At 40.8% G+C, this 24488-nt stretch overlaps 1 protein-coding gene and 1 long non-coding RNA gene across 5 annotated transcripts in view; one reads left to right on the top strand and one right to left on the bottom strand.

Annotated features, from left to right (window-relative positions):
- Window positions 1-24488, top strand: part of SAMD8 (sterile alpha motif domain containing 8) — an 83198-nt gene that overhangs the window by 15576 nt on the left and 43134 nt on the right. The window contains exon 1 of one of the 4 annotated variants that reach the window (XM_058436402.1): window positions 20190-20239. The exons of the other annotated variants lie outside the window; for them this stretch is intronic. The gene's annotated coding sequence lies outside the window, so the exon portion shown is untranslated. Of the gene's footprint in view, window positions 1-20189; window positions 20240-24488 lie in introns of those variants that run through there. 4 annotated transcript variants of the gene reach the window in all.
- LOC131383080 (uncharacterized) lies at window positions 5562-10488 on the bottom strand. The gene is made up of 3 exons (XR_009212823.1): window positions 10468-10488; window positions 8376-8510; window positions 5562-5725 (listed from the first exon to the last, which is right to left on the bottom strand). It is a non-coding gene; the product is annotated as an uncharacterized LOC131383080 (long non-coding RNA).

The raw sequence follows: 24488 nt of genomic DNA on the forward strand, positions 1-24488 counted from the left end.
TAATTTTAAAGCTTCTGTAGCTTTGATTCTCTTTAGACATCAAACTGATTTATATGAGATATGAATACAATTCCATATTCTGCTAAATTACCTATGAAGCTCTTTTGAATGATTGTGGTATTTGGTGAAAAAATACAGTATGAGCTAATTGTAATTCTTTTAAGGGATTTAGGTTATAGAGGAGGACTATACTATTTCATTCCCAGATTAAATGTTTTACTTATTTGCAGAGATGACAGGGGAGAGCCTTGATTATTTTCACATGTCTCATGTATTTATATTTGTTTACAAATAAAGAGTTACTTATTTGCAAAATGCCATATCTTTAATACTTGCTTACATGTGATTTTGGGAATTCTTTTGGAACCAGTTTTTGTTCTTGTTTTTGTTTTGCTCTAAGGGTATGATGTAACACATTGAGGGGTTAATAGTAGGGCAAGAACAGAGAAAGCCATTTGATAACAGATATCATCAGGACAGTGATGCTTACTTTAGGTCTTGTGGTTTTCTTGGCCTTGAGAAATCAAGATGTTAACTAAAAATAGGAGAGCATGGGCCAGGCACACTGGGAAAACAGATCGGTGTTTACCTGCTACCGCTGTTGCTTCCTGGTAATTTGCCATATGAATGTGTGGGTATGGATTTGTAAGAGACCTGTGATGTGAATATTCCTGTACCCCCTCCTCCCATACAGACAGCACCATCATCACAGATCTGAAGCCTAACCTTTAGCTGAGTTTAGTGACTTCATGTTTCCGTATTGAAATGTTCTGTTACTGGGTCATCACAATAATATAGAATGTAACATACTGCGGGCATGGTGGCTCACGCCTGTAATCCCAGCACTTTGGGAGGCCAAGGTGGGCAGATCATGAGGTCAGGAGATCAAGACCATCTTGGCGAACACAGTGAAACCCAGTTTCTACTAAAAATACAAAAAAATTAGCCGGGCCTGGTGGCAGGCGCCTGTAGTCCCAGCTACTGAGGAGGCTGAGGCAGGAGAATGGCATGAACCGGAGAAGCGGAGCTTGCAGTGAGTGGAGATCACGCCACTGCACTCCAGCCTGGGCAACAGAGTGAGACTCCATCTCAAAAAAAAGACTATTAACTAAGAAAAACTTGGTTATAATAGTTTCACCACAAAACAATGTTTTATGATATGTACCTCAGAAAAGAGTGTTACGGGGCAGGGCAGTGAACTATATTTATATTTGTCTAAACGTTTTTTGGTTTTTTTTTTTTTTTTAAAGATAGGATCTCACTCTGTCTCCCATGCTGGAGTACAGTAGCGCGATCATGGCTCATGCAGCCTTGAACTCCTGGGCTCAAGCAGTCCTCCTGCCTCAGCTTTCTGAGTAGCTGGGACTATAGGTGTGTGCCACCACACCTGGCAAATTTTTTAAATTTTTCTTTTGTAGAGTTGGGGTATCAGCTATGTTGACCAGCCTGGTTTAGAACTCCTGGCCTCAAGCAGTCCTCTCACCTTAGCCTCCCAAAGTGCTAGGATTACAGGTGTGAGTGTCTTAAATTTTTGATGTGCATTTAGTTAAGCTTATGAGTTGTGGCAGAGGACAAGAGAGGTAGTAACATGAGTATCTGTTATCTTGATACTTGTTCTGTTGTCTTGAAATTTTTGACAGATAAATTCTAGTTGGTGGTGAAAACCATGGATTCTGCTAATTTAGGGCCTTCCTATAGGTTAACTGGTAACACTGAGTTTTTGGAAATACTTGCAAATCTGTTTTAGTTTGGAACTTTGAGATTAAATGGAATTGATGTCAGATCCATCAATATAATATTGGCATGAAAGCCAGAGATTTTCAAAACCATACATTAAAATTTGGCTCCAAATCCAATCCATTTTCACAATATTTAATGGAGTTTGAAGTCTTGAGCCAGTTTCTTATTTTCCATTATATTGATTAGATTTTGGATGTAGCATATTTATTTATTTATTTAGAGACAGAGTCTCACTCTGTTGCCGAGGCCTGGTGCAGTGGTGTGATGTCAGTTCATAGCAACCTTCGCCTCCCGGGTTCAAGCAGTTCTCCCACCTCAGCCTCCCCAGTAGCTGGGATTACAGGCGCGTGCCACCATGCTCGGCTAATTTTTTGTGTTTTTAGTAGAGACGAGGTCTCACTATGTTGCTCAGGCTGGTTTTGAACTCCTCAGCTCAAGGCATCCACCCACCTTGGCCTCCCAAAGTGTTAGGTTTACAGGCGTGAGCCACCGCGGCCTGCCAGTGTAGCATATTTAAAAATAAAGGTTTTACCAGCTGGGTGGGGTGACTCATGCATGTAATCCCAGCACTTTGGGAAGCTGAGGTGGGTGGATCCCTTGAGCCCAGGAGTTTGAGACCAGCCTGAGCAACATAGTGAGACCTCATCTCTACTAAAAATACAAAAAATTAGCCGGGCGTGGTGGTGTGCACCTATAGTCCCAGAACTCAGGAGGCTGAGGTGGGAGGATCACCTGAGCCCAGGAGGTCAAAGCTGCAGTAAGCTGTGATTGCGCCACTGCACTCCAGCCTGGGTAAAGAGTGAGGCCCTATCTTTTAAAAAAAAAAAAAAAGGGTGGGCGTGATGGCTCACACCTGTAATCCCAGCACTTTGGGAGGCCAAGGTGGGTGGATCACTTGAGGTCAGGAGTTCAAGACCACCCTGGCCAACATGGTGAAACCTTTTCTCTGCTAAAAATGCAAAAAAATTGGCTGGGTGTGGTGGCACGTGGCACGTGCCTGTAATCCCAGCTACTTGGGAGGCTGAGGCAGGAGAATTGCTCGATCCCAGGAGGCAGAGGTTGCAGTGAGCCGAGATTGCGCCATTGTTCCAGCCTGGGTGAAAAGAGTGAAATGCCGTCTCAAAAAACGAACAAACAAAAAAGATTTTACCAAATTGGTATGTTAAACTGCTAGCCTGGTTAGAATAAAAATTAGAATTTTAGATACTTGGCTTCTTTACTGGTTTGCTGTGGCATTGCAGCCAGGTCAGGAACCCTTTACCAAATTTATCACCAAAGTCCTATCATCGTGTAAAAACTTTTGGTATAACTGAGGATATAAAATGGATGGTAATATCTGTCAGATTCTTATTCATTGAGGGGAGACAGTTCTGGATTTGGTGTAGATAATTTGATGCAGCCTGATAGTAGAAGTTAGTTTAAAGGCTATTTGGAGCCAGAAAAAGATTGTGTTATTTGGTATATATGACAACTTTGTTTGAGTAAAATTATAAGAGTTCATGGTTAGAGCAGCAAAAAAGACCAAGAGAATGATGATGTAACTGAGGAGGGAATTTAATTCTTTAAAGGTGCTGCCCTAAATTCTACTGCTCAGAAGTGGGACATAACAAAACAGAAAATCACTGCTAAAGAGTTTCAAAATAGATGGTAGGAATTAGTGCAAGGTCTTTGAAACTGTTTTGTAATTATTGCAGATTTTATCGATGTTTTGGAAACAATACCCTGTGCTTACTAAGAAAATGCAAAATAGGCTGGGCGCAGTGGCTTGCGCCTGTAATCCCAGCACTTTGGGAGGGTGAGGCAGGCAGATCACTTGAGATCAGGAGTTTGAGACCAGCCTGGCCAACATGGTGAAATGCTGTCTCTACTAAAAATATAAAAATTAGCCAGGTGTGGTGGTGCGCCCCTGTAGTCCCAGCTACTTGGGAGGCAGAGGCAGGAGAATTGCTTGAACCTGGGAGGCGGAGGCTGCAGTGGGCTGAGATCACGCCGCTGCATTTCAGCCTGGGTGACAGAGCAAGATCCATCTCAAAAAAGAAAAAGAAAAATATCTTTCTATAAGTATAAAAAGAAAAGAGTAGTTTTTGTTTGCTCAATGAAAATTGTTTTCATTTATGGTAAAAATTTTAAAATGGGATGGAAAAAAGTTGAATAATCCCAAATACTATAAACTACAGAGTTATTAATCACACAGTTTGGCCATAAATGTCCAAATTAAACCTTATTCTTCTACATCATAGTTTAGGCTTTTTGCTTTCATAAGAATTGTTTTTATGTTCTGGTTTATGGATCTGCAAACGTGTAGTCTTTATTATGTGGATATTAGATAAGCTAAATGTATTTGATTTAGCTGTATTTTAGCTTCAGTGCATCTATAATATATAATTGCCCTAAGGAAAATTTATTAACTCTAGCTTTATATAATTTTTTAAGTCTTTTCCTCAGTGTTTGTCTTGGGATATGGATCTTAATTTTTTTACGTTTTATACATCATTTGGAAACTGTTTAACTTTTAAATTTTGTAAACTAAATCAGTAATAATTTCTTTTTTTTTTTTAATTTGAGATGGAGTTTCGCTCTTGTTACTGAGGCTGGAGTGCAATGGTGCGATCTCAGTTGGCTGCAACCTCCGCCTCCTGGGTTCAAGCAATTCTCCTGCCTCAGCCTCCTGAGTAGCTGGGATTACAGGCATGTGCCACCATGCCCAGCTAATTTTTTTGTATTTTTAGTAGAGATGGGATTTCTCCATGTTGGTCAGGCTGGTCTCAAACTCCTGCCGATCTTGGCTTCCCAAAGTGCTGGGATTACAGGTGTGCATCAATAATAATTTATACAAATAGCACATATTGTATTTATGAGTCAAGTTTTATCAGTTGTGAATTCCTTTAGGGACATTTTAATGTGGAGCTTTTAAATACAATCACAGAATTTAGAATAGAGGACAGTTGCTTCAGCTGGTTGTACTCCCAATATTTTTGATTATTTTCTGTACACACATGCACACACATGTGTGCACACGTGAGAAGTGAAACTACAAGAAAAATCCAACATGTTTAAGTCACTGTAATCACCATCTGAACATGGACGTTGGTTCTGTAAAAGTAAGCATATTGTAAAGGTTTCATTTTGTTGGTATATCCTCTGTATTTTAAATATTGTTAGCTAGACACGGTGATTCAGGCCTGTAATCCCAGCACCTTGGGAGGCCGAGGCAGGTGGATTGCCTGAGGTCGGGAGTTCAAGACCAGCCTGGCCAACATGGTGAAACCCTGTCTCTACTAAAAATACAAAAACATTAGCTGGGCGTGGTGGCGCGCATCTGTAATCCCAGCTACTCGGTAAGCCGAGGCAAGGGAATCGGTTTAACCTGGGAGGTGGAGGTTGCAGTGAGCCGATATTGTACCACTGCACTCCAGCCTGGGCGACAGAGTGAGACACTGTCTCAAAAAAAGTAAAGATTGTCCAGTGATAGATTAGAGGCCATTTCGGTCTCTTGTGTGTTGGTATAGTTAGGCCCAGTGGAATAGCTGTGTCTTTCTAGTTTTTAGTGCCTATCACTTTAGGAAGTTTCCCAATTCCCAAACTGTACAGAAGTGCTTTTAGGTATCAACAGTAATCAGTTACATCACTGACATACTTTTTATTTTATTTTATTTTATTTATTTTTGAAATGGAGTCTCGCTCTATTGCCCAGGCTGGAGTGCAGTGGTGCGATCTCAGCTCACCACAAGCTCCACCTCCCGGATTCATGCCATTCTCCTGCCTCAGCCTCCCATAGCTGGGATTACAGGCGCCCGCCACCATGCCCAGCTGATTTTTTGTATTTTTAGTAGAGGCTGAGTTTCACCGTGTTTGCCAGGATGGTCTCGAGCTCCTGACCTCGTGATCCGCCTGCCTCGGCCTCCCAAAGTGCTGGGATTACAGACGTGAGCCACCGCGCCCGGCTGGAGACATACTTTTTAAAATGTTGGTGAGTGGTATGCTCCTGTGGAGATATTTATTAATAGTTAAATTTTATATTAAGTCTTTATATGAGCAGTGCCTATTGATGTGTAGAGCAATGCATTGAGTAACTAGAACCTCTATTTTGTATTATTGTTTCTCAGTTTATGTAGCTTAATTACATTGTTGTTAGGTTGAAAAGTAATTTCCATCTTTTTTTTTTTTTGAGATGAAATCTCACTCTGTTGCCTAGGCTGGAGTGCAGTGGTGCAATCTCAGCTCACTGCAGCCTCCGCCTCTCAGGTTCAAGTGATTCTCTTGCCTCTGCCTCCCAAGTAGCTGGGACTACTGACGTGCACCACCACACCTGGCTAATTTTTGTATTTTTAGTAGAGGTGGGGTTTTATGTTGACCAGGCTTGTCTTGAACTCTTAACCTCAAGTGATATACCCACTTCGGCCTCCCAAAGTGGTGGGATTATAGGCGGGAGCCACCACACCCGGCCTATTGAGCAGTTTCTATTTGCTAAGCATTATTATAAGTGCATTATTGTAAGTGCATTACATGTATTATTCCATGTAATCTTCACAACAAGCCTATGAAGTAGGAATTCTCCTCATTTTACAGATAAAGACAGTGAGGCCCAAGAAAGTTATGTAACTTCTGCAGGGTCACATAACTATGAGTGGTAAATCCACAATTTGAACCTAGGCAGTTTAATTCTAGAGCCAGTAGTGTTACTTTCTGGGCTGTATATCAGATGCTGTTGGTGAATAGCTTATTTATCTGAAGCTTGTTTAACTCTCTAGCCTTAGTTTCTTCAGCTGTAAATTGAGGAATTGTACTAGATCTCTCAGGTCACTTCCATTTCTAACCTAAGAACTCTGTCATCCTGATTTACAAAACACAACATGTTTAATGTTTCAAATTACTTTCTGTTTGTAATCTCTGGATCCCTTATGAGATAAAGGTTAAGCTGTTTCCAACATCACACTGTTAATGGGTCGTGGAACTGAATTAGATCTTTTCTTGGACTTCCTGGTTTTGCTGATTGCCTCATGCATATACTTAGTGTGTATATACATATATGGGTTAATAATTGAATTTAATTGACTTTCTTAATTTTCTTTTTTTTTTTTTTGATGCAGTCTCACTTTGTCGCCCAGGCTGGAGTGCAGTGGTGTGATCTTGGCTCACTGCAACCTCTGCCTCCCAGGTTCAAGCGATTCTCCTGCCTCAGCCTCCCAAGTAGCTAGGATTACAGGCATCCACCACTATGCCCAGCTAATTTTTGTATTTTTAATAGAGACAGCATTTCACCATGTTGGCCAGGCTGGTCTTGAACTCCTGACCTCAAGTGATCCACCCTCTTTGGCCTCCCAAAGTGCTGGGATTACAGGAGTAAGCCACCATGCCCAGTGACTTTCTTAATTTTCTATTTATATCTGCTTAAATGAGATTTGCTTCAAACAGTGAAAAATAATACTTTCATTTTTCATTTTCTTTTTTCAAAATCATATCACATCATTTTCTTAAAAAAACCTTTTCTCTGAATATAAGTATTACATTCTTATTGTATAGAATATAGAAATTTTAGAAATTTTTAATGTAGACAGTGAAAGGGCCCATCCAAAGAGTAAATATTACTAGTTTGATATTTATTTATTTAAAAATATACACATATGCCATATTTGCTATTTTTTAGGACATTGTGCTTCTTTTAAAATTTTTTCAGTTTTTATTTTGAAATAATTATAGGCTGGGCGCAGTGGCTCATCCCTGTAATCTCAGCACTTTGGGAGGCTGAGGCAGGCAGATCACCTGAGGTCAGGCATTCGAGACCAGCTTGGCCAACATGGCAAAACCCTGTCTCCAGAAAAAAAAAAAAGAAAAATTAGCTGAGCGTGGTGGGGGCACCAGTAATCCCAGCTACTTGGGAGGCTGAGGCATGAGAATCACTTGAACCCTGGAGGCAGAGGTTGCAGTGAGCTGAGATTACGCCACTGCACTCCAGCCTGAATGATAGAGGGAGACTCTGTCTTGCACACACACACACACACACACACACACACACAAATTTCTTGGCTGGGCACTGTGGCTCTCGCCTGTAAACCCAGCACCCCAGCACTTTGGGAGGCTGACATGGATGGATGCTTGAGCCGCAGAGTTTAGCCTGGGCAACATAGCAAGACCCTGTCTCTTACCCCTTCCCCAAAAAATCCTCCTCTGTTAGCAGTTTTCTGACAATTTGTATTATAAATGGGTATTTGCGATAAAAATTTTGTTAGATGCTTTTTTTATTTATATGCTCCTGTGTTTTTTCTCGTTTAGCTGGTTAACATGGTGAGTTACATTGTTTGATTTTCAAATATTGAACCAGCCTTGCATCCCTGGAATAAACCCTATTTGGTCATGATATATAATTAATTTTATATATTGCTGAATTCTGTTTGCTAATATTTTGTTAAGTATTTTTGCATCTATATTCGTGAGGGATATTGGCCCTTCCTATTGTAGTGTTCTACGGGCACCATCTCCATAGTGCCAGGTGGAGAAGGGTTAGGTTTTGTACCTTGCTTGCTGGGAAGGAAATGGACACCTCATACTTGCTTCCCACCCCATCTCACCCAACCCCACCCTGTGCAGGGGGTTGGGCGGGTAAAGGAGATGAGGGTTGTGGGTGGCTTTGTTACCTCTGATTTACCACTGAGTGGTGTTAGTCCTGACTCTCCAGCAGGTTTCCTCTGGTAGTACCTCTGCAAGGAGCAGGAGGGGTGCCTCATAAGTGCTGTTTGGGTTTGAAGTCCAAGTTCCCCAAATGGTCTCCTCTGACAGCATGTTAAGAGAGGGGGAGAGACTTGTTTCTGCTAGACAATAATGACAATCCCAGCTCCCTACTTCGTCTTCTCTGATACCGCCCTGGTGTGGAGAGAGATATGGCCAGATTATAACCCGACAGGCTTAAAAATCAAGGCTCTCCATTTGGCCTTCCCTGGTGAGGGTGGGAGTGGAAAGGGGGCTGGTTTTTTGTGTGGTGTTTGGCTAGAATAGACTGGGTTACTGTCTAAGAGTCATACGTCTTGCTAGGCTGTCTCTTTTTCTGGTCCTTTGGTTTTTCTTTTCTTCCTTTCTTTTTTTTTTTTTTTAATGGACATAAATGTTTATTATAATTTAACAGGGAGATCCGGGGTTATATATTCTCAGATGGTTATTAGTGGCTATCACTTGAGGATGGGATTTGTAGGACTTTGATACTCTGCCTAATGAATTTTTCTTTTTTCTTTTTTTATTTATTTATTTTTTATTTTATTTTATTTTATTATTATACTTTAGGTTTTCCTTTCTTTTTTTTTTTTTTTTTTGAGGTGGAGTCTCACTCTCTCCCAGGTTGGAGTGCAGTGGCATGATCTCGGTTCACTGCAACCTCTGCCTCCAGGGCTCAAGCGACTCTCTAGCCTCAGCCTCAGAGTAGTTACTCAGCCTCAGAGTAGCTGGGACTACAGGCACGCACCACCATGCCTAGGTAATTTTTTGTATTTTAGTAGAGACGGAGTTTCACCATGTTGCCCAGGGTGGTCTCAAACTTTTCAGTTCCGGCGATCTGCCTGCCTCAGCCTCTCAAAGTGCTGGGATTACAGGCATGAGCCACCACACCCAGCTGGTCTTTTGGTTTTTCTTGGAGCTTTTTTTATCTGCACCTTTGACATTTCCAGGTTGCTAGCTTCTCTAGTATCCACTTTGGGATATATGTGGCAAAATAAACAAACAAAACACCCAAAGAGCTCACTACTGTGTTGTTCCTTGGGTCCCAAGGTGCCTGGCCAGTCAGCCTTCCTCTTCATTTCTCAGAGTCTTCTTATGTTTATTTTATATATAATGTCCATAGAGTAATAGGAAAAAGTATGTCTACTCCATCTTCCTGCAAGCAGAAATCCATTTATTTTTTAAAATGTACCTGTCAGAGGCCAGGCACCGTGGCTCATGCCTGTAATCCCAGCACTTTGGGAGGCCAAGATGGGCAGATCACTTGAGGTCAGGAGTTCGAGAGCAGTCTGGTCAACGTGGTGAAACCCTGTCTCTACTAAAAATACGAAAATTAGCCAGGCGTCGTGGCACACGCCTGTAGTTCCAGCTACTTGGAAGGCTGAGGTGGGAGAATTGCTTCAACCCGGGAGGTGGAGATTGCAGTGAGCCGAGATGGTACCATTGCACTCCAACCTGGGTGACAGAACGAGACTCCATCTCAAAAAAAAAAGTACCTGTCAGAAAAATCTAGAGAGCAAAACGGTACACTTAGTGAAGAGTAGCTCTCTCTTCTTCTGTTCCTCTACTTTTTAGAAGCTGTTTCCTTCATTCTGTCTTCATGTCTGTCACTATATTCCATCCTGTCTCACAATCTGTTTTACACTCTTAAGACAGTTATTCTTTCTTTTTTTCTTTCCTTTTTTTTTTTTTTTCCTAAGATAGGGTCTCGCTCTGTCACTCGGGCTGGAATGCAATGGCACAGTCATGGCTTACTGCAGCCTCAACCTCCCAGGCTCAAGCCATCCTCCCACCTCACCTTCCTAAGTAGTTGCAAGTATAAGCACATGCCAGCACAGCCAGCTAATTAGTCTTTGTTTGTTTTTGTTTGTTTGTTTGTTTACAGAGATGGGGTTTCACCATGTTGCCCAGGCTGGTCTTGAACTCCTGGCCTCAAGTGATCCTCCCGCCTCCAGCTACCAGAGTGCAAGGATTATAGGTATGAGCCACCACACCCAGCCAATTATTCTTTCTAAAACCCACTCTGATTATGTCATCCTCTTTTTCAGATATCTGCAGAGAATCCCATTGTGTGTAGAATGTTTTTAACTTGATAAAGGTTTCCATGGCTCTCTCAGGTCCTCGTTTCCATGAAGGAACAACTGTGTCTAAAAGGGCTACTGCCTTATGCGGCCTATTTGCTGCATAAACTGTGCATGATGTATGCCCAGGGACAAGCCTATTAAGAAGTTCATCATTTGAGGCTGGGTGTGGTGGTTCACACCTGTAATCCCAGCATTTTGGGAGGCTGAGATGGGAGGATCGCTTGAGCCCAGGAGTTTGAGACCAGCCTAGGCAACATGGCAAAACCCTATCGCTACAAAAAAAAAAAAAAAGTACAAAAATTAGCCCAGCATTGTGGTGCACACCTGTGGTCCCAGCTACTTGGGAGGCTTAGGTGGAAGGATCACTTGAGCCCAGGAGGCAAAGGTTGCAGTGAGCCAAGTTTGTGCCACTGCACTCCAGCCTGTGTGACATAGTGAGACTCTGTCTCGAAAAAAGGAAAAAAAAAAAAGTTCATTATCTGAAACATAGTCGAGCCCATAGCTATCAGGGACATTTCTGAAACAAGTACCTTGGGCACCTATGTGCTTCCAAAGCTGTATGTGAAGCTATGTAACTACATGAGTTGGGCCATTCACAGAAAGGTAGTCAAGAATCGAACTTGTGAAGCCTGCAAGGACCAAACATGTCCACCTGATTCAGACTTTTGAGTGCTGCCCCATGACCTCCACCAAAGTCCACATAAGGAGCCGATTCCTTAAAGGACTAAAGAAAAACTATCTTCTGGAAAAAGATAAAATGGAGATTATACTAAAAACAAAAACAAAAAGGTTTTCATCATCTGGCCCCAGTTTATATTTTCAACTTTTTATCCTATTATTCCCCTGTGCCTTTTACATACTGATGGTTCACCACTGTTTCCTGCCTTCATACTTTGGTCATGCAATTTCCTCTGCTAGTATACTTTTATTTTTATTTATTGATCTATTTATTTATTTTTAAATTTTTGCTATTGTACTTTATTCATCTCTATCCACATAATTTTACCACTCCTTTAAGGCTTAGCTCAAAAGTCACTTCCAAGAACTCTTTTCTGATTTTACCAACTGGAAATAACTTCTCTTTTCCAACTCCTTTAACTTTCTAATTTTTAGCAAATTTGATAAGTATCCACTTTATTAGTCTTTTGAGGTTTGAGTGAACTAATTATGACTCTTTAAGATCCCTGTCTAGACTGCAGAATCATTGAAAGCAGGATCTGATTCAGATTCATTTGGATAAATGCCACATTGCCTAGTGTAATACCCTTCATACAGTATGTGTACAGTTAATATTTAATAGAGGAATAAATGTAACATATGAGTGCTTTTGCTTTTTTTTTTTTTTTTTTTTTTTTTTTGAGACAGTATCTTGCTCTGTCATCCAGACTGACTGGAGTACAATGGCATGATCATAGCTCACTGCAGCCATAACCTCCTAGGTGCAAGTGGTCTTCCTACCTTGGCCTCCTGAGGACCTGGGACTATAGGCACGTGCCACCACGCTGGCTAATTTTTTTTTTGTAGGGATGAGGTCTCCCTATGTTGCCCAGGCTAATTTTAAACTCCTAGGCTCAAGCAATCCTCTGGCCTTGGCTTCCCAAAGTGCTGAGATTACAGGCCTGAGCCACCGGGTTGGCCTGATTGTATCCTCAGTGCTTTAGTATCTGGCATCTCTATATAGTAGACACTTGGTAAATGTTTGAGACTGAACAGTGCAAAATTGTGATTCAAAAAGTCTTCATTAGGCCCGGCACAGTGGCTCACACCTGTAATCCCAGCACTTTGGAAAGCCGAGGTGGGTAGACCACCTGAGGTCAACGGTTCGAGACCAGCCTGGCCAGCATAGTGAAACCGTGTCTCTGTTAAAAAATACAAAAATTAGCAGAGAGAGGTGGCTTGTGCCTGTAGTCCCAGCTACTTGGGAGGCTGAGACAGGAGAATCGCTTGAACCTGGGAGGCAGAGGTTGCAATAAGCTGAGATCGCGCCACCGCACTCCAGCCTGGGCACAGAGCGAGACTCTGGCTCAAAAAGAAAAAAAAAATCTTCGTTATGTAATGTAACTTTGGTACATTCTTCTGCTGATAACTAGAAAATATTTATTATTTTATATATGACATTTAGCTCTTGCAGAAGTACAAGAGCCCTCAGTTCATGTGAGGCAGTATATTGTCATGGGTAAGAATATGAACTTTAAAATGAGATTGCCTAGGTTGAACAGTTCTCTGTACTACTTGCTAGTACAAGTTGATCTTGGGGAACTTAACCCATTTATATCAGTTGTCACATCTATAAAATGAGGAAATTAATAGTACCTACTTTATATAGTTGTGAGGATTATTTGGGCATATAAGTCAAACAGAACAGTTCCTCAGACATTGTAAATGCCATGAATGTTAGCTAATTTATTGTTACTTCCTGAAAATGCCCTGAACTCGGTTCAGAACTTGAGTTTGAGAGTTAGGGTGTACATTCTTTTTAAGGAATAACACTCTGCTGACATCACATATCCTCTAGCTGTATGTCCTGTCTGCTTCCTACTATTTTAACTAGGTATTGAATGGATAGCTGATAATCCCAGTTACATGACAGACAGTATTCAGCATGTAAATGTTAAATAAACAAGTCCTCTTGAGACATTTTAACTCAGAAAGGATTAACTAGTTCATGCCAAGGAACAACATGTACTTTTGTTCACTGTATTTCCTTTGAAGGATACAGTAACACATTTTATTTGTTCTGGTTGAATATACTTTCCCATTCAGTGCAGTTAACTCTTCCTAGGTGATAAACCCTTTACCGGTCTTCACTGACAAATTAAAATGACTATTTAACGTTTCCTGTATTATTTTGAACCTTAAAACTGTTTTAACAGCCCTCTAAAATTAATCTGGTTCTGATTTTTTTTTCTTCTTTAATTTTTTTTTTTTTTTTTTTTTGAGACAGAGTCGCTGTCACCTAGGCTGGAGTGCAGTGGCGCGATCTCGGCTCATTGCAACCTCTGCCTCCCAGGTTCAAGCAATTCTCCTCCCGAGTGGCTGGGATTACAGGTGCGTGCTACCATGCCCAGCTAATTTTTGTATTTTTAGTAGAGACAGCATTTCACCATGTTGGCTAGGCTGGTCTGGAACTTCTGACCTCAAGTGATCCACCTGCCTCGGCCTCCAACAGTGCTAGGATTACAGGCATGAGCCACTGCACCCGCCCTTCTGTTTTTTTAAATTTTAATAGAAACAAGGTCTCCATATGTTGCCCAGGCTGGTCTTGAACTTCGCTGAAGCAGTTCTCCTGCGTTCGCCTCCCAAAGTGTTAGGATTACAGAAATGAGCCACCACACCCAGCTTAGATATTTTTAATAACAGGTGAATTCTGAAATCTACATTTATGTAAGATTAAAAGAATACATATGGTATTATGCCATTCATATAAAGTACAAATGCAGGGAAAATTAAACTATATTATTTATGGATATATGCTTAGGTAGTAAAGCTATAAAGAAAAACAAGGGATTGTCACGAAGATAGGTTTGTGGTTACCATGGGGTGGGCAGCAGGGGGTGAGGAAGGGAATTATTGATTAGAAGTGGTACACAGTGATACTGGGCTGGTGCCCTGGGGTGATTACAAATTAAAGGAAGTGTATAGTTATAAGCCTGAAATGAAAAGATTTGCTTTTTTATCCAGCTGTTTGTATTGCATTATTAATATGTGCATATAATTGGTTTTAGTGCCTAAATAGCAAAATTTCAGACACATACTGACAAAAATGTATTACTTCTTCTGCAAAAGGGTCTTTTAACAAAAGTTGACACTTTCATAATATAGAAGCCCTACTTTTCCTCCATACTTCTTTATGTATTCTGAATCACCTAAAAAAACCATCTCAACTGGATCTTTTTTCCAGTGTGCTTTTCTTCTAATTCTAAAGATACTTGTTATATCTTCTTTGTACTTCCTCTTCTTCTTCTTCTTCTTCTTCTTCTTCTTTTTTTTTTTTTAAAGACTAGGTCTTGCTCTGTTGCCCATGTGCAGTAATAGCTCACTATAGCCTGGAAGTCCCCAGCTCAAGTGACTCTTTTGGACTTCTGAGTTTTTTTGTTTGTTTTGAGACAGTCTTGCTCTGTCGCCAGGCTGGAGTGCAGTGGCATGATCTCGGCTCACTGCAACCTCCAACTCCCTGGTTCAAGTGATTCTCCTGCCTCAGCCTCCCAAGTAGCTGGGATTACAGGCACGCACCACCACACCCAGATAATTTTTGTATTTTTAATAGAGACAGTGTTTCACTATGTTGGCCAGGAGGCTGTCAATCTCCTGACCTCATGATCCTCCCGCTTCGGCCTCCCAAAGTGCTGGAATTACAGGTGCGAGCGACCGCACCCGGCCTGGACTTCTTTGAAGTTAAAATGATGGCCGGGCGCGGTGGCTCACACCTGTAATCCCAGCACTTTGGGAGGCCGAGGCGGGCAGATCACGAGGTCAGGAGATCGAGACCATCCTGGCTAACACAGTGAAACCCCGTCTCTACTAAAAATATAAAAAATTAGCCGGACGTGGTGGTGGGCGCCTGTAGTCCCAGCTACTTGGGAGGCTGAGGCAGGAGAATGGCGTGAACCCGGGAGGTGGAGCTTGCAGTGAGCCGAGATCGTGCCACTGCACTCCAGCCTGGGCAACAGAGCAAGACTCTATCTCAAAAAAATAATAATAATAAATAAATAAAAATAATAAAGTTAAAATGATTAGCTGGTTTCATTTGGCATCTTTAGATTTGAATTTGTCATCTATGTAGGAAGAAGAAGTTATATAATCTTAGGGACAGTAGAAAATGGTTTGTTTATACAGCCTTAGATACGTAACAAAGCCATTAATGTTTTAAGAAACACCCCAAAGCCATCTGAGTAGTTACATGAATACGTATGATTAGAGATTTGTGTTAGGTTTAGCTGTGATCTTAACCCTTGACATCATAGTATAGTGGTTAAGAGTAGAGGAAATAAACAACTAGGTAAATCTATAATATAGGTTATTCTACAAAGAACTACCCTGAACTCGTCTTCTCCCCCTAAAAAGAAACAAGAGCTAGGGCACTGTTCTAGACTAAAAGACACTAGCAAGATGTGATGACCAAGTGTAATACATGAACCTAAATTGAATCCTGATTTTTGGAGGAAACAGAAATAAGATAAATTTGAGGGACAATTAGGGGCGATATTATGGTTAATTTTCTTAGGTGTGGTAATGTGTATTGTACTTATTTAGGAAGTTGTCATTATTATTAGAAGATGAATAACAACTGGATGCCGAAATATTTATGATGAATGTCATAATGTCTTTGTATTAAACAGTTAAGCAATATCTTCAAAATAAGATACAAATGCTTAAAAAAAACACCTATGATCAGCCAGGCACGGTGACTCACGCCTGTAATCCCAGCACTTTGGGAGGCCAAGGCAGGCAGATCACCTGAGGTCAGGAGTTCGAGACCAGCCTGACCAACATGGAGAAACCCCGTCTCTACTAAAAATACAAAAAAAAAATTAGCCGGGCTTGGTGGTGCATGCCTCTAATCCCAGCTACTCGGGAGGCTGAGGCAGGAGAATTGCTTGAACCCAGGAGGTGGAGGTTGTGGTGAGCCGAGATCATGCCATTGCACTCCAACCTGGGCAACAAGAGCAAAACTCCATCTCAAAAAAACAAAAACAAAAACAAAACAAAAAAACCCACTATGATCATTCTTTAAATCTCTGGTAGGATTTAGTAGCTTTATTTTCAACCCATCCTTTAGCTCCAAGGAAAAGCAGCATGAAGCGGTGGAAAGAGTACTGAATTTGTTGTCAAAATTCTTGGAGTTTAATTTCAGCATCAATATTAACTCCCTAGGTGACTTCAAATAATTTAAATTATGATAATTTAAATAATTTGTGTAAAGCAAATCTGGCAAAATGTTTGAATCCCAAATTTGAATCCTGGCTCGAACAATTTCAAGTAGGACCTTGGTCACTTCACTTTTCTGTGCCTTCATTGTCTCATGTGTAAAATGAAGATAATAGTACTGTCTACCTTGTAAAAGTGCTGTGAGGATTAAATAGTACTATAAAGATAAGGTGCTCAGAATAGTGCCTGAGCATTCAACAAATGTAGCTGCTGCTGCTGTTATTGTTTTATATTTATTTTATTATCTATTACTTTGAAGAGAGCTTGGAAGACTCAAGAGGTAGAAAATATAAAACAGAAGTCCAGGCAGGCAGAACCCTCAAAACAACTAGGCAAAGATCAAGCAGGAGTTGTTATAATTAGGAAATGAGATCACACATGAAATCACACTGCAGGATCTAACCTGTAGTAGTATTCATAAATGTTAGTTTCCTTCTGTTATCCCTTTCTTTCCCTCCTCATTTTATAGTATTATTTAATCTGAGGCTTGCAGAGCACTATGTGATCATCCATTCTAATTCTGCTTGTTCTCTGCTTCTGGTTTGTATAACATTGAGTCTTTGAGGTGCCTTTGCACACATCTTATTTCATCTATTACATCTTGATTTGATGTTGGCTTGTTGCCTCTACTAATTACTACATAATAAGGTTGAATAAAATATAGTTTAAGCATATACACAGAACTGTCTGAAAATAAAAATCACACTCTAGTGTTGACTGCAGATATATAATATTAAGAAAAATTGCCAGGCGCGGTGGCTCACACCTGTAATCCCAGCACTTTGGGAGGCCGAGGTGGGTGGATCACAAGGTCAGGAGATCGAGACCATCCTGGCTAACACGGTGAAACCCCATCTCTACTAAAAAATACAAAAAATTAGCTGGGCGTAGTGGTGGATGCCTGTAATCCCAGCTACTCAGGAGGCTGAGGCAAGAGAATGGCGTGAACCCGGGAGGCGGAGCTTGCAGTGAGCCAAGATCGTGCCACTGCACTCCAGCCTGGGCGACAAAGCGAGACTCCGTCTCAAAAAAAAAAAAAAAAAGAAAAATTATAGGTTATTTTATATTAAAACGTATACTAATTAGAAGCTTAGAATCTGTCTATAATACCAAAATCTAATAGCCAGAAAACAGAACTTTGGTTATTAAAAATAACTGATCACCTAGGTTTTCTTGTAGGATTTTAATGGTTTTAGGTCTAACATTTAAGTCTTTAATCCATCTTGAATTAATTTTTGTATAAGGTGTAAGGAAGGGATCCAGTTTCAGCTTTCTACATATGGCTAGCCAGTTTTCCCAGCACCATTTATTAAATAGGGAATCCTTTCCCCATTTCTTGTTTTTGTCAGATTTGTCAAAGATCAGATAGTTGTAGATATGCGGCATCATTTTGAGGGCTCTAGGCGTGGGCAAGGACTTCATGTCTAAAACACCAAAAGCAATGGCAACAAAAGCCAAAAGTGACAAATGGGATCTCATTAAACTAAAGAGCTTCTGCACAGCAAAAGAAACTACCATCAGAATGAACAGGCAACCTACAGAATGGGAGAAAATTTTTGCAACCTACTCATCTGACAAAGGGCTAATATCCAGAATCTACAATGAACTCAAACAAATTTACAAGAAAAAAACAAACAACCCCATCAAAAAGTGGGCAAAGGACATGAACAGACACTTCTCAAAAGAAGACATTTATGCAGCCAAAAAACACATGAAGAAATGCTCATCATCACTGGCCATCACAGAAATGCAAATCAAAACCACAGTGAGATACCATCTCACACCAGTTAGAATGGCCATCATTAAAAAAGCAGGAAACAACAGGTGCTGGAGAGGATGTGGAGAAATAGGAACACTTTTATACTGTTGGTGGGACTGTAAACTAGTTCAACCATTGTGGAAGTCAGTGTGGCGATTCCTCAGGGATCTAGAACTAGAAATACCATTTGACCCAGCCATCCCATTACTGGGTATATACCCAAAGGACTATAAATCATGCTGCTATAAAGACACATGCACACGTATGTTTATTGCGGCACTATTCACAATAGCAAAGAGTTGGAACCAACCCAAATGTCCAACAACGATAGACTGGATTAAGAAAATGTGGCACATATACACCATGGAATACTATGCAGCCATAAAAAATGATGAGTTCGTGTCCTTTGTAGGGACATGGATGAAACTGGAAAACATCATTCTCAGTAAAGTATCGCAAGGACAAAAAACCAAACACCGCATGTTCTCACTCATAGGTGGGAATTGAACAATGAGAACTCATGGACACAGGAAGGGGAACATCACACTCCGGGGACTGTTGTGGGGTGGGGGGAGGGGGGAGGGACAGCATTAGGAGATATACCTAATGCTAAATGACAAGTTAATGGGTGCAGGAAATCAACATGGCACATGGATACATATGTAACAAACCTGCACATTGTGCACATGTACCCTAAAACCTAAAGTATAATAAAAAATAAAAATAAATAACTTATCAAATTTATCTACAATTTTTATATTTCTGATAATTAAAGAAATAAGTGAGCCTCCAAAATATGGTAAGAATATTTTTTAAACATCTATAATAAATCTTTAAATCTGTTAGAACTTGATAGCATTATTAACTCATCCTTTAAAGCAGCACGAAGTGGTGGAAAGAACACTGAATTCGTTGTCCAAATTCTTGGAGTTTAATTTCAACACCAATATTAACTCTCTAGATGACTTTAAGTACTCTAAAACATCTTGGCATCTCAAGCCTCACTGTGCATTCGAATCACATGGGGAGCTTTTTAAAAAATGCAGATATAAAATTTCTGTCTCTTCTGAGATTCTGATTCAGTTGTCCTAGGATAAGGCATGGACATTGATACAAGTACATTTTAAAATTTCAGATTATTATAATGTATAGCCAGGGTTGAAAACCTTTGTATATGTAGTTTCCTTGGAAGCCTACGCAAAGGGGCATCAAAGAGAATTGGTTTTTTATATCCTACACTGTCCAGGAGAGAGAGAGACTGAAACTGGGAGATGTGAACAACGTTTTCTAGACAGGTACTCTCTGCTCTGTGGCACTGATGTTACGTTAGGTCTCACAGGAAGTTGGATTAGATTTTGCCCAAGACGATCTGTTTTTCTTTGCCCTGATTACTTGCTCTACAAGTAGCGTTTTGATTATTAAATCAGCCTCCTAGATACTTCAGAATTATAAAAGGATGTGCCTGAGATAATGCTTGAGCATTCTTTTTAGACACTTGAGTGTCTAGAATTGGTGCTCTAGTTTATCCATTAGTACCTTGTGAGTTTGCTTTTAGTCTCTCTTGGTTTGACCAACTCTGGGGAACTGACAGGGTCGAGTTTTGATCTCTAAGGGTGAATACCAGATCCTGATTCCTGGTAAATTTACCAAATTAGTGACCCTGTGTTATCTCTTGACAGTTGGACATTTTAAATTTATGGATATAAAACTCCCTGAAGCCGTGAAGAATTTGTAATAAAGTATTAATAATAAAAATATAAAGAGAAATGTGTAATAAAATATTTCCTGTATACTCTTAAGACTGAAATAATCAGCTGTCTAAAGGCAGATTTTTTTTTGCCAGCTATGGTGGCTCGCGGCTGTAATCCCAGCACTTTGAGAGGCCAAAGCAGGAGGATCACTTGAGCCCAGGAGTTCAAGACCAGCCTGGGCAACCTAGGGAGACCCTATCTCTACAAAAAATAAGAAAACTAACTGGGCTTGGTGGTACACACCTGTGGTCCCAGCTACTCAGGAGGCTGAGGTAGGAAGATCCCTTGGGCCTGGGAGGTCAAGGCTACAGTGAACTGTGATCACACTACTGCACTCCAGCCTGAGCAACAGAGCAAGAGTCTGTCTCAGTCAATCAATAAAGAAAGAAAAAGGCAGGTTTTTATTTTGTTTATAATGATCCTGATTGACTGTTGGTAGAAATGTAAATTAATACAGCCATTATGGAAAACACTGTGAAGTTTCCTCCAAAATTAAAACAGAGGCTGGGTGTGGTGGCTCACGCCTATAATCCCAGCACTTTGGGAGGCTGAGGCAGGCAGATTGCTGGAGCTCAGGAGTTCAAGACCAGCCTGGGCAGCATGGCAAAACCCCATCTCTACAAAAAAATACAAAAATTAGCCAGGCGTGGTGGCACGTGCCTATAGCCCCAGCTACTTGGGAGGCTGAGGTGGGAGGATTGCTTGAGCCTGGCAAGTGGTGGTTGCAGGGGGCCAAGACTACACCACTGCACTCCAGCCTGGGTTACACAGTGAGACCCTGTCTCAAAAAATAAAATGAAATAGAACTACCATACGATCCAGCAATCTCTCTATTGGATATATATCCAAAGGAAATGAAATCAGGATGTTGAAGAGATATCTGCACTCTCATGTTTATTGCAGCACTATTCACAATAGCCAAGCTAAGGAATCAACCTAAGTGTCCGTCTACAGATAAATAGAGAAAATGTGTGTGTGTCTGTGCGCGTGCACCATATTCATATTCAGCCACAAAACAGAATGAAGTCCTGTTATTTGCAGCAACATGGATGAATCTGGAGGACATTATATTAAGTGAAATTAGCCAGGCACAGAAATACAAATACTACGTGATCTCACTCATATATGGAATCTAAAAACAAGTTAATCGTGTAGAAGTAGAAAGTAGGATAGTGGTTATCAGAGGCTAGAGAGAAAGGATAGGAGAGGTGGATGGAGAGAGGTTGGTCAGCAAGTACAAAATTACAGTTAGCTCCATCCATGTCCCTGCAAAGAATGTGATCTCATTCCTTTTTATGGCTGCATAGTATTCCATGGTGTATATGTACCACATTTTCTTTATCCAGTCTATCGTTGATGGACATTTGGGTTGATTCCATGTCTTTGCTATTGTGAATAGTGCTGCAGTGAACATACGTGTGCATGCATCTTTATAATGGAATGATTTATATTCCTTTGGGTATATACTCAGTAATGGGATTGCTGGGACAAATGGCATTTAGTGGGAGCTGAACAGTGAGAGCACATGTACACAGGGAGGGGAACAACACACACTGGGCCTGTCAGCAGGGGGCAGCCAGGAGAGGGAGAACATCAGGATAAATAGCTAATGCATGCAGGGCTTAATACCTAGGTGATGGGTTGATAGGTGCAGCAAACCACCATGGCACATGTTTACCTATATAACAAACCTGCATGTCGTGCTCATGTATCCCAGAATTTAAAATAAAATAACAGGCCAGGCGCAGTGGCTCATGCCTGTAATCCCAGCACTTTGAGAGGCCGAGGTGGGCGGATCATGAGGTCAGGAGATCGAGACCATCCTGGCTAACATGGTGAAACCCCGTCTCTACTAAAAATACAAAAAAATTAGCTGGGCGTGGTGGCGGGTGCCTGTAGTCCCAGCTACTTGGGAGGCTGAGGCAGGAGAATGGCGTGAACCCGGGAGGCGGAGCTTGCAGTGAGCTGAGATCGTGCCACTACACTCCAGCCTGGGGGACAGGACAAGACTCCGTCTCAAAAAAAAAAAAAATCTTGTTTAGAAGGACATTGGGGAATTGAATGAATTGTTATTTTGATTGCTGCTTTTTTTTTGCACATTTATTTAATAAATGCTTATTGAGAACCTACCATGTGCTAATCATACAGGCCTTAGTAATCTTCTTGGTTACTCTGACCATCTTTCCTAAAAATAAAACAAAAATAACCTAACAAAAACCCACTAAGCTCTTCTGCTGCACTAAGTGCTTCTTTTCTTTTCTTTTCTTTTTTTTTTTTGGCTAGATACACTCTCATTTTGCCTTTCCTCCCTTTTCTTTTTCTTTAATTTGTAGTATGGTACTTGTCTGCTTTCATGTTCTTACTACTGTTCAACCTACTTAGTAGATGAAGTAGCCAGATCAGAGCTTTTGTTTTGTGTAAGTTACTAATGGGTTATTTTACTATTCAAGTCTTTTTCCTCTGTCACTAAGTGCTTGGTTGAGAAAAAATAATCGAATAGCTGTTTGAAATAAAACATGTCATTCATTCCAAAGAATGCAAAAGTACATATAGTTAATGAGAAGAGAGCTGAAAAACATATCCTGCTTAGTTTCCCAGGAAACTAAGGGAAAAAAAACATAAACTTACCTTGCCTTACCTAGAATTGGACCAGAATGTGGACCTTATATGAGACACCTTGAAGCCTTGAACTTCGGGTACTTAGCTTGCTCTGAAAGACAACAATTCAGAGGACTAAAGAGCCTTTGGTAATCAGTCAGGGTTTACTTGCAAGAGAGAGAAACTTCTCTGGAGTGGGCTAGGAATGACTTCTACTACAATATTTAAATTGGCCTGTCAGAGGAATGCTACCTTTGCTACAGTCAGAAGGTTGGCATTAGGAGGCCAACATGAAACGGCTGAGTTTGAGAATACGCCATCTCAATACCAAAAAAACCCAGTAAAAATATAGGCAAAAGACTTGAATAGGTGTTTCTCCAAGCAAAATATACAAAGGTCCAGTAAGCATATGAAAATATGTTCAACATGGCTAGTCATTACTGAAATCAAATCAAAATCACAATGAAATACTACTTTACGTCATAAAATGGCTACTATTAAGAAAAAAAACAGAATTACAAGTGTTAGCAGGAATATAGAGAAATTAGAACACTTCATGCATATTTCTAGTAGGAATGTAAAATGGCTCAGCTGCTGTGGAAAATGATATGGTGACTCCTCAAAAAATTTAACAGAATTACTGTACAAGCCAGCAATTCCACTTCTAGGTATATACCTGAAGTAAAAGCAGGGACTTGAACAGATATTTGTTTACCCATGTTCAAAGCAGTATTATTCACAATAGCCAGAAGATGAATGCAGCTTAAGTGTCCATGGACGGATGAATGTGTAAACAAAATGTGATATATACATAGAAGGGGATATTATTCAGCCTTAGAAGGAAAATTCTGGGCCGGGCGTGGTGACTCATGCCTGTAATCCCAGCACTTTGGGAGGCTGAGGTGAGTGGATCATTTGAGGTCAGTAGTTCGAGACCAGCCTCGCCAACATTGTGAAACCCTGCCTCTACTAAAAATACAAAAATTAGCTCGGTGCGGTGGCAGGTGCCTGTAGTCCCAGCTATTTGGGAGGCTGAGGCAGGAGAATCGCTTGAACCCGGGAGGCGGAGCTTGCAGCGAGCCGAGATCGTGCCACTGCACTCCAGCCTGGGTGACAGAGTGAGACTCCGTCTCAAAAGAAAAAAAAAAAGAAAGAGAAAGAAAATTCTGACATACACTACAACATAGATGAACCTTGAAGTCTAAGTGAAATAAGCGAGACACAAAAGAACGAATATTGCATGATTCTACTTATATGAAATATCTAGAGTAGGGAAATTCATAGCAACAGAATGTAGATTAGAGGATACCGGGGACTGAGCATGAGGGGGATAGTGAGTTATTGCTTAATGGTTACAGGGTTTTTGCTTGGAGTGATGAAGTTCTGGAGATGGATGGTGGTAATTGTGGCACAACATTGTGAATGTGTTTAAGGAAACAGAACTATAACACTTAAAATGGTAAAAATGGTAAATTTTATGTATAGTTAACCACACACACAGAAAAGAGCATATATCTGTTATGCAGGTATTAGGAAACCACTACTACTTGCCCCACAACTGCAGCTGCTTCATGACCCTTACAAAGTTAGTGACTGAAAACTGGAGAATTATGTGCACGTGGCCAACATTTCCATAATCCTTGTGGATAGCCAAAACTTCAGTAAAACAACTCCCATTTCACCATCTGTTTTCCACATCTCATGAGCATCTCATGAGCATCTAGTTGGCTGAACCTGATTCACATTTGAATCCTAGTTGCAAGGGACCCTGAGGAATAATGATTAGCTTTTCAGACTCTGTAGTAGGAGGAAATGACTAGAGGGAGACTAGAAAGGATACTGAGTGCTACTTCATCATATCTGCCACAGGCACTGAGTCAGAGATGATTCGTAGATGGCAGTGCTCCTTTTAGTCAGGTCACC

Source organism: Hylobates moloch, unplaced genomic scaffold (genome assembly GCF_009828535.3).
Source record: "Hylobates moloch isolate HMO894 unplaced genomic scaffold, HMol_V3 SCAFFOLD_3, whole genome shotgun sequence".
NCBI lineage: Eukaryota > Metazoa > Chordata > Mammalia > Primates > Hylobatidae > Hylobates > Hylobates moloch.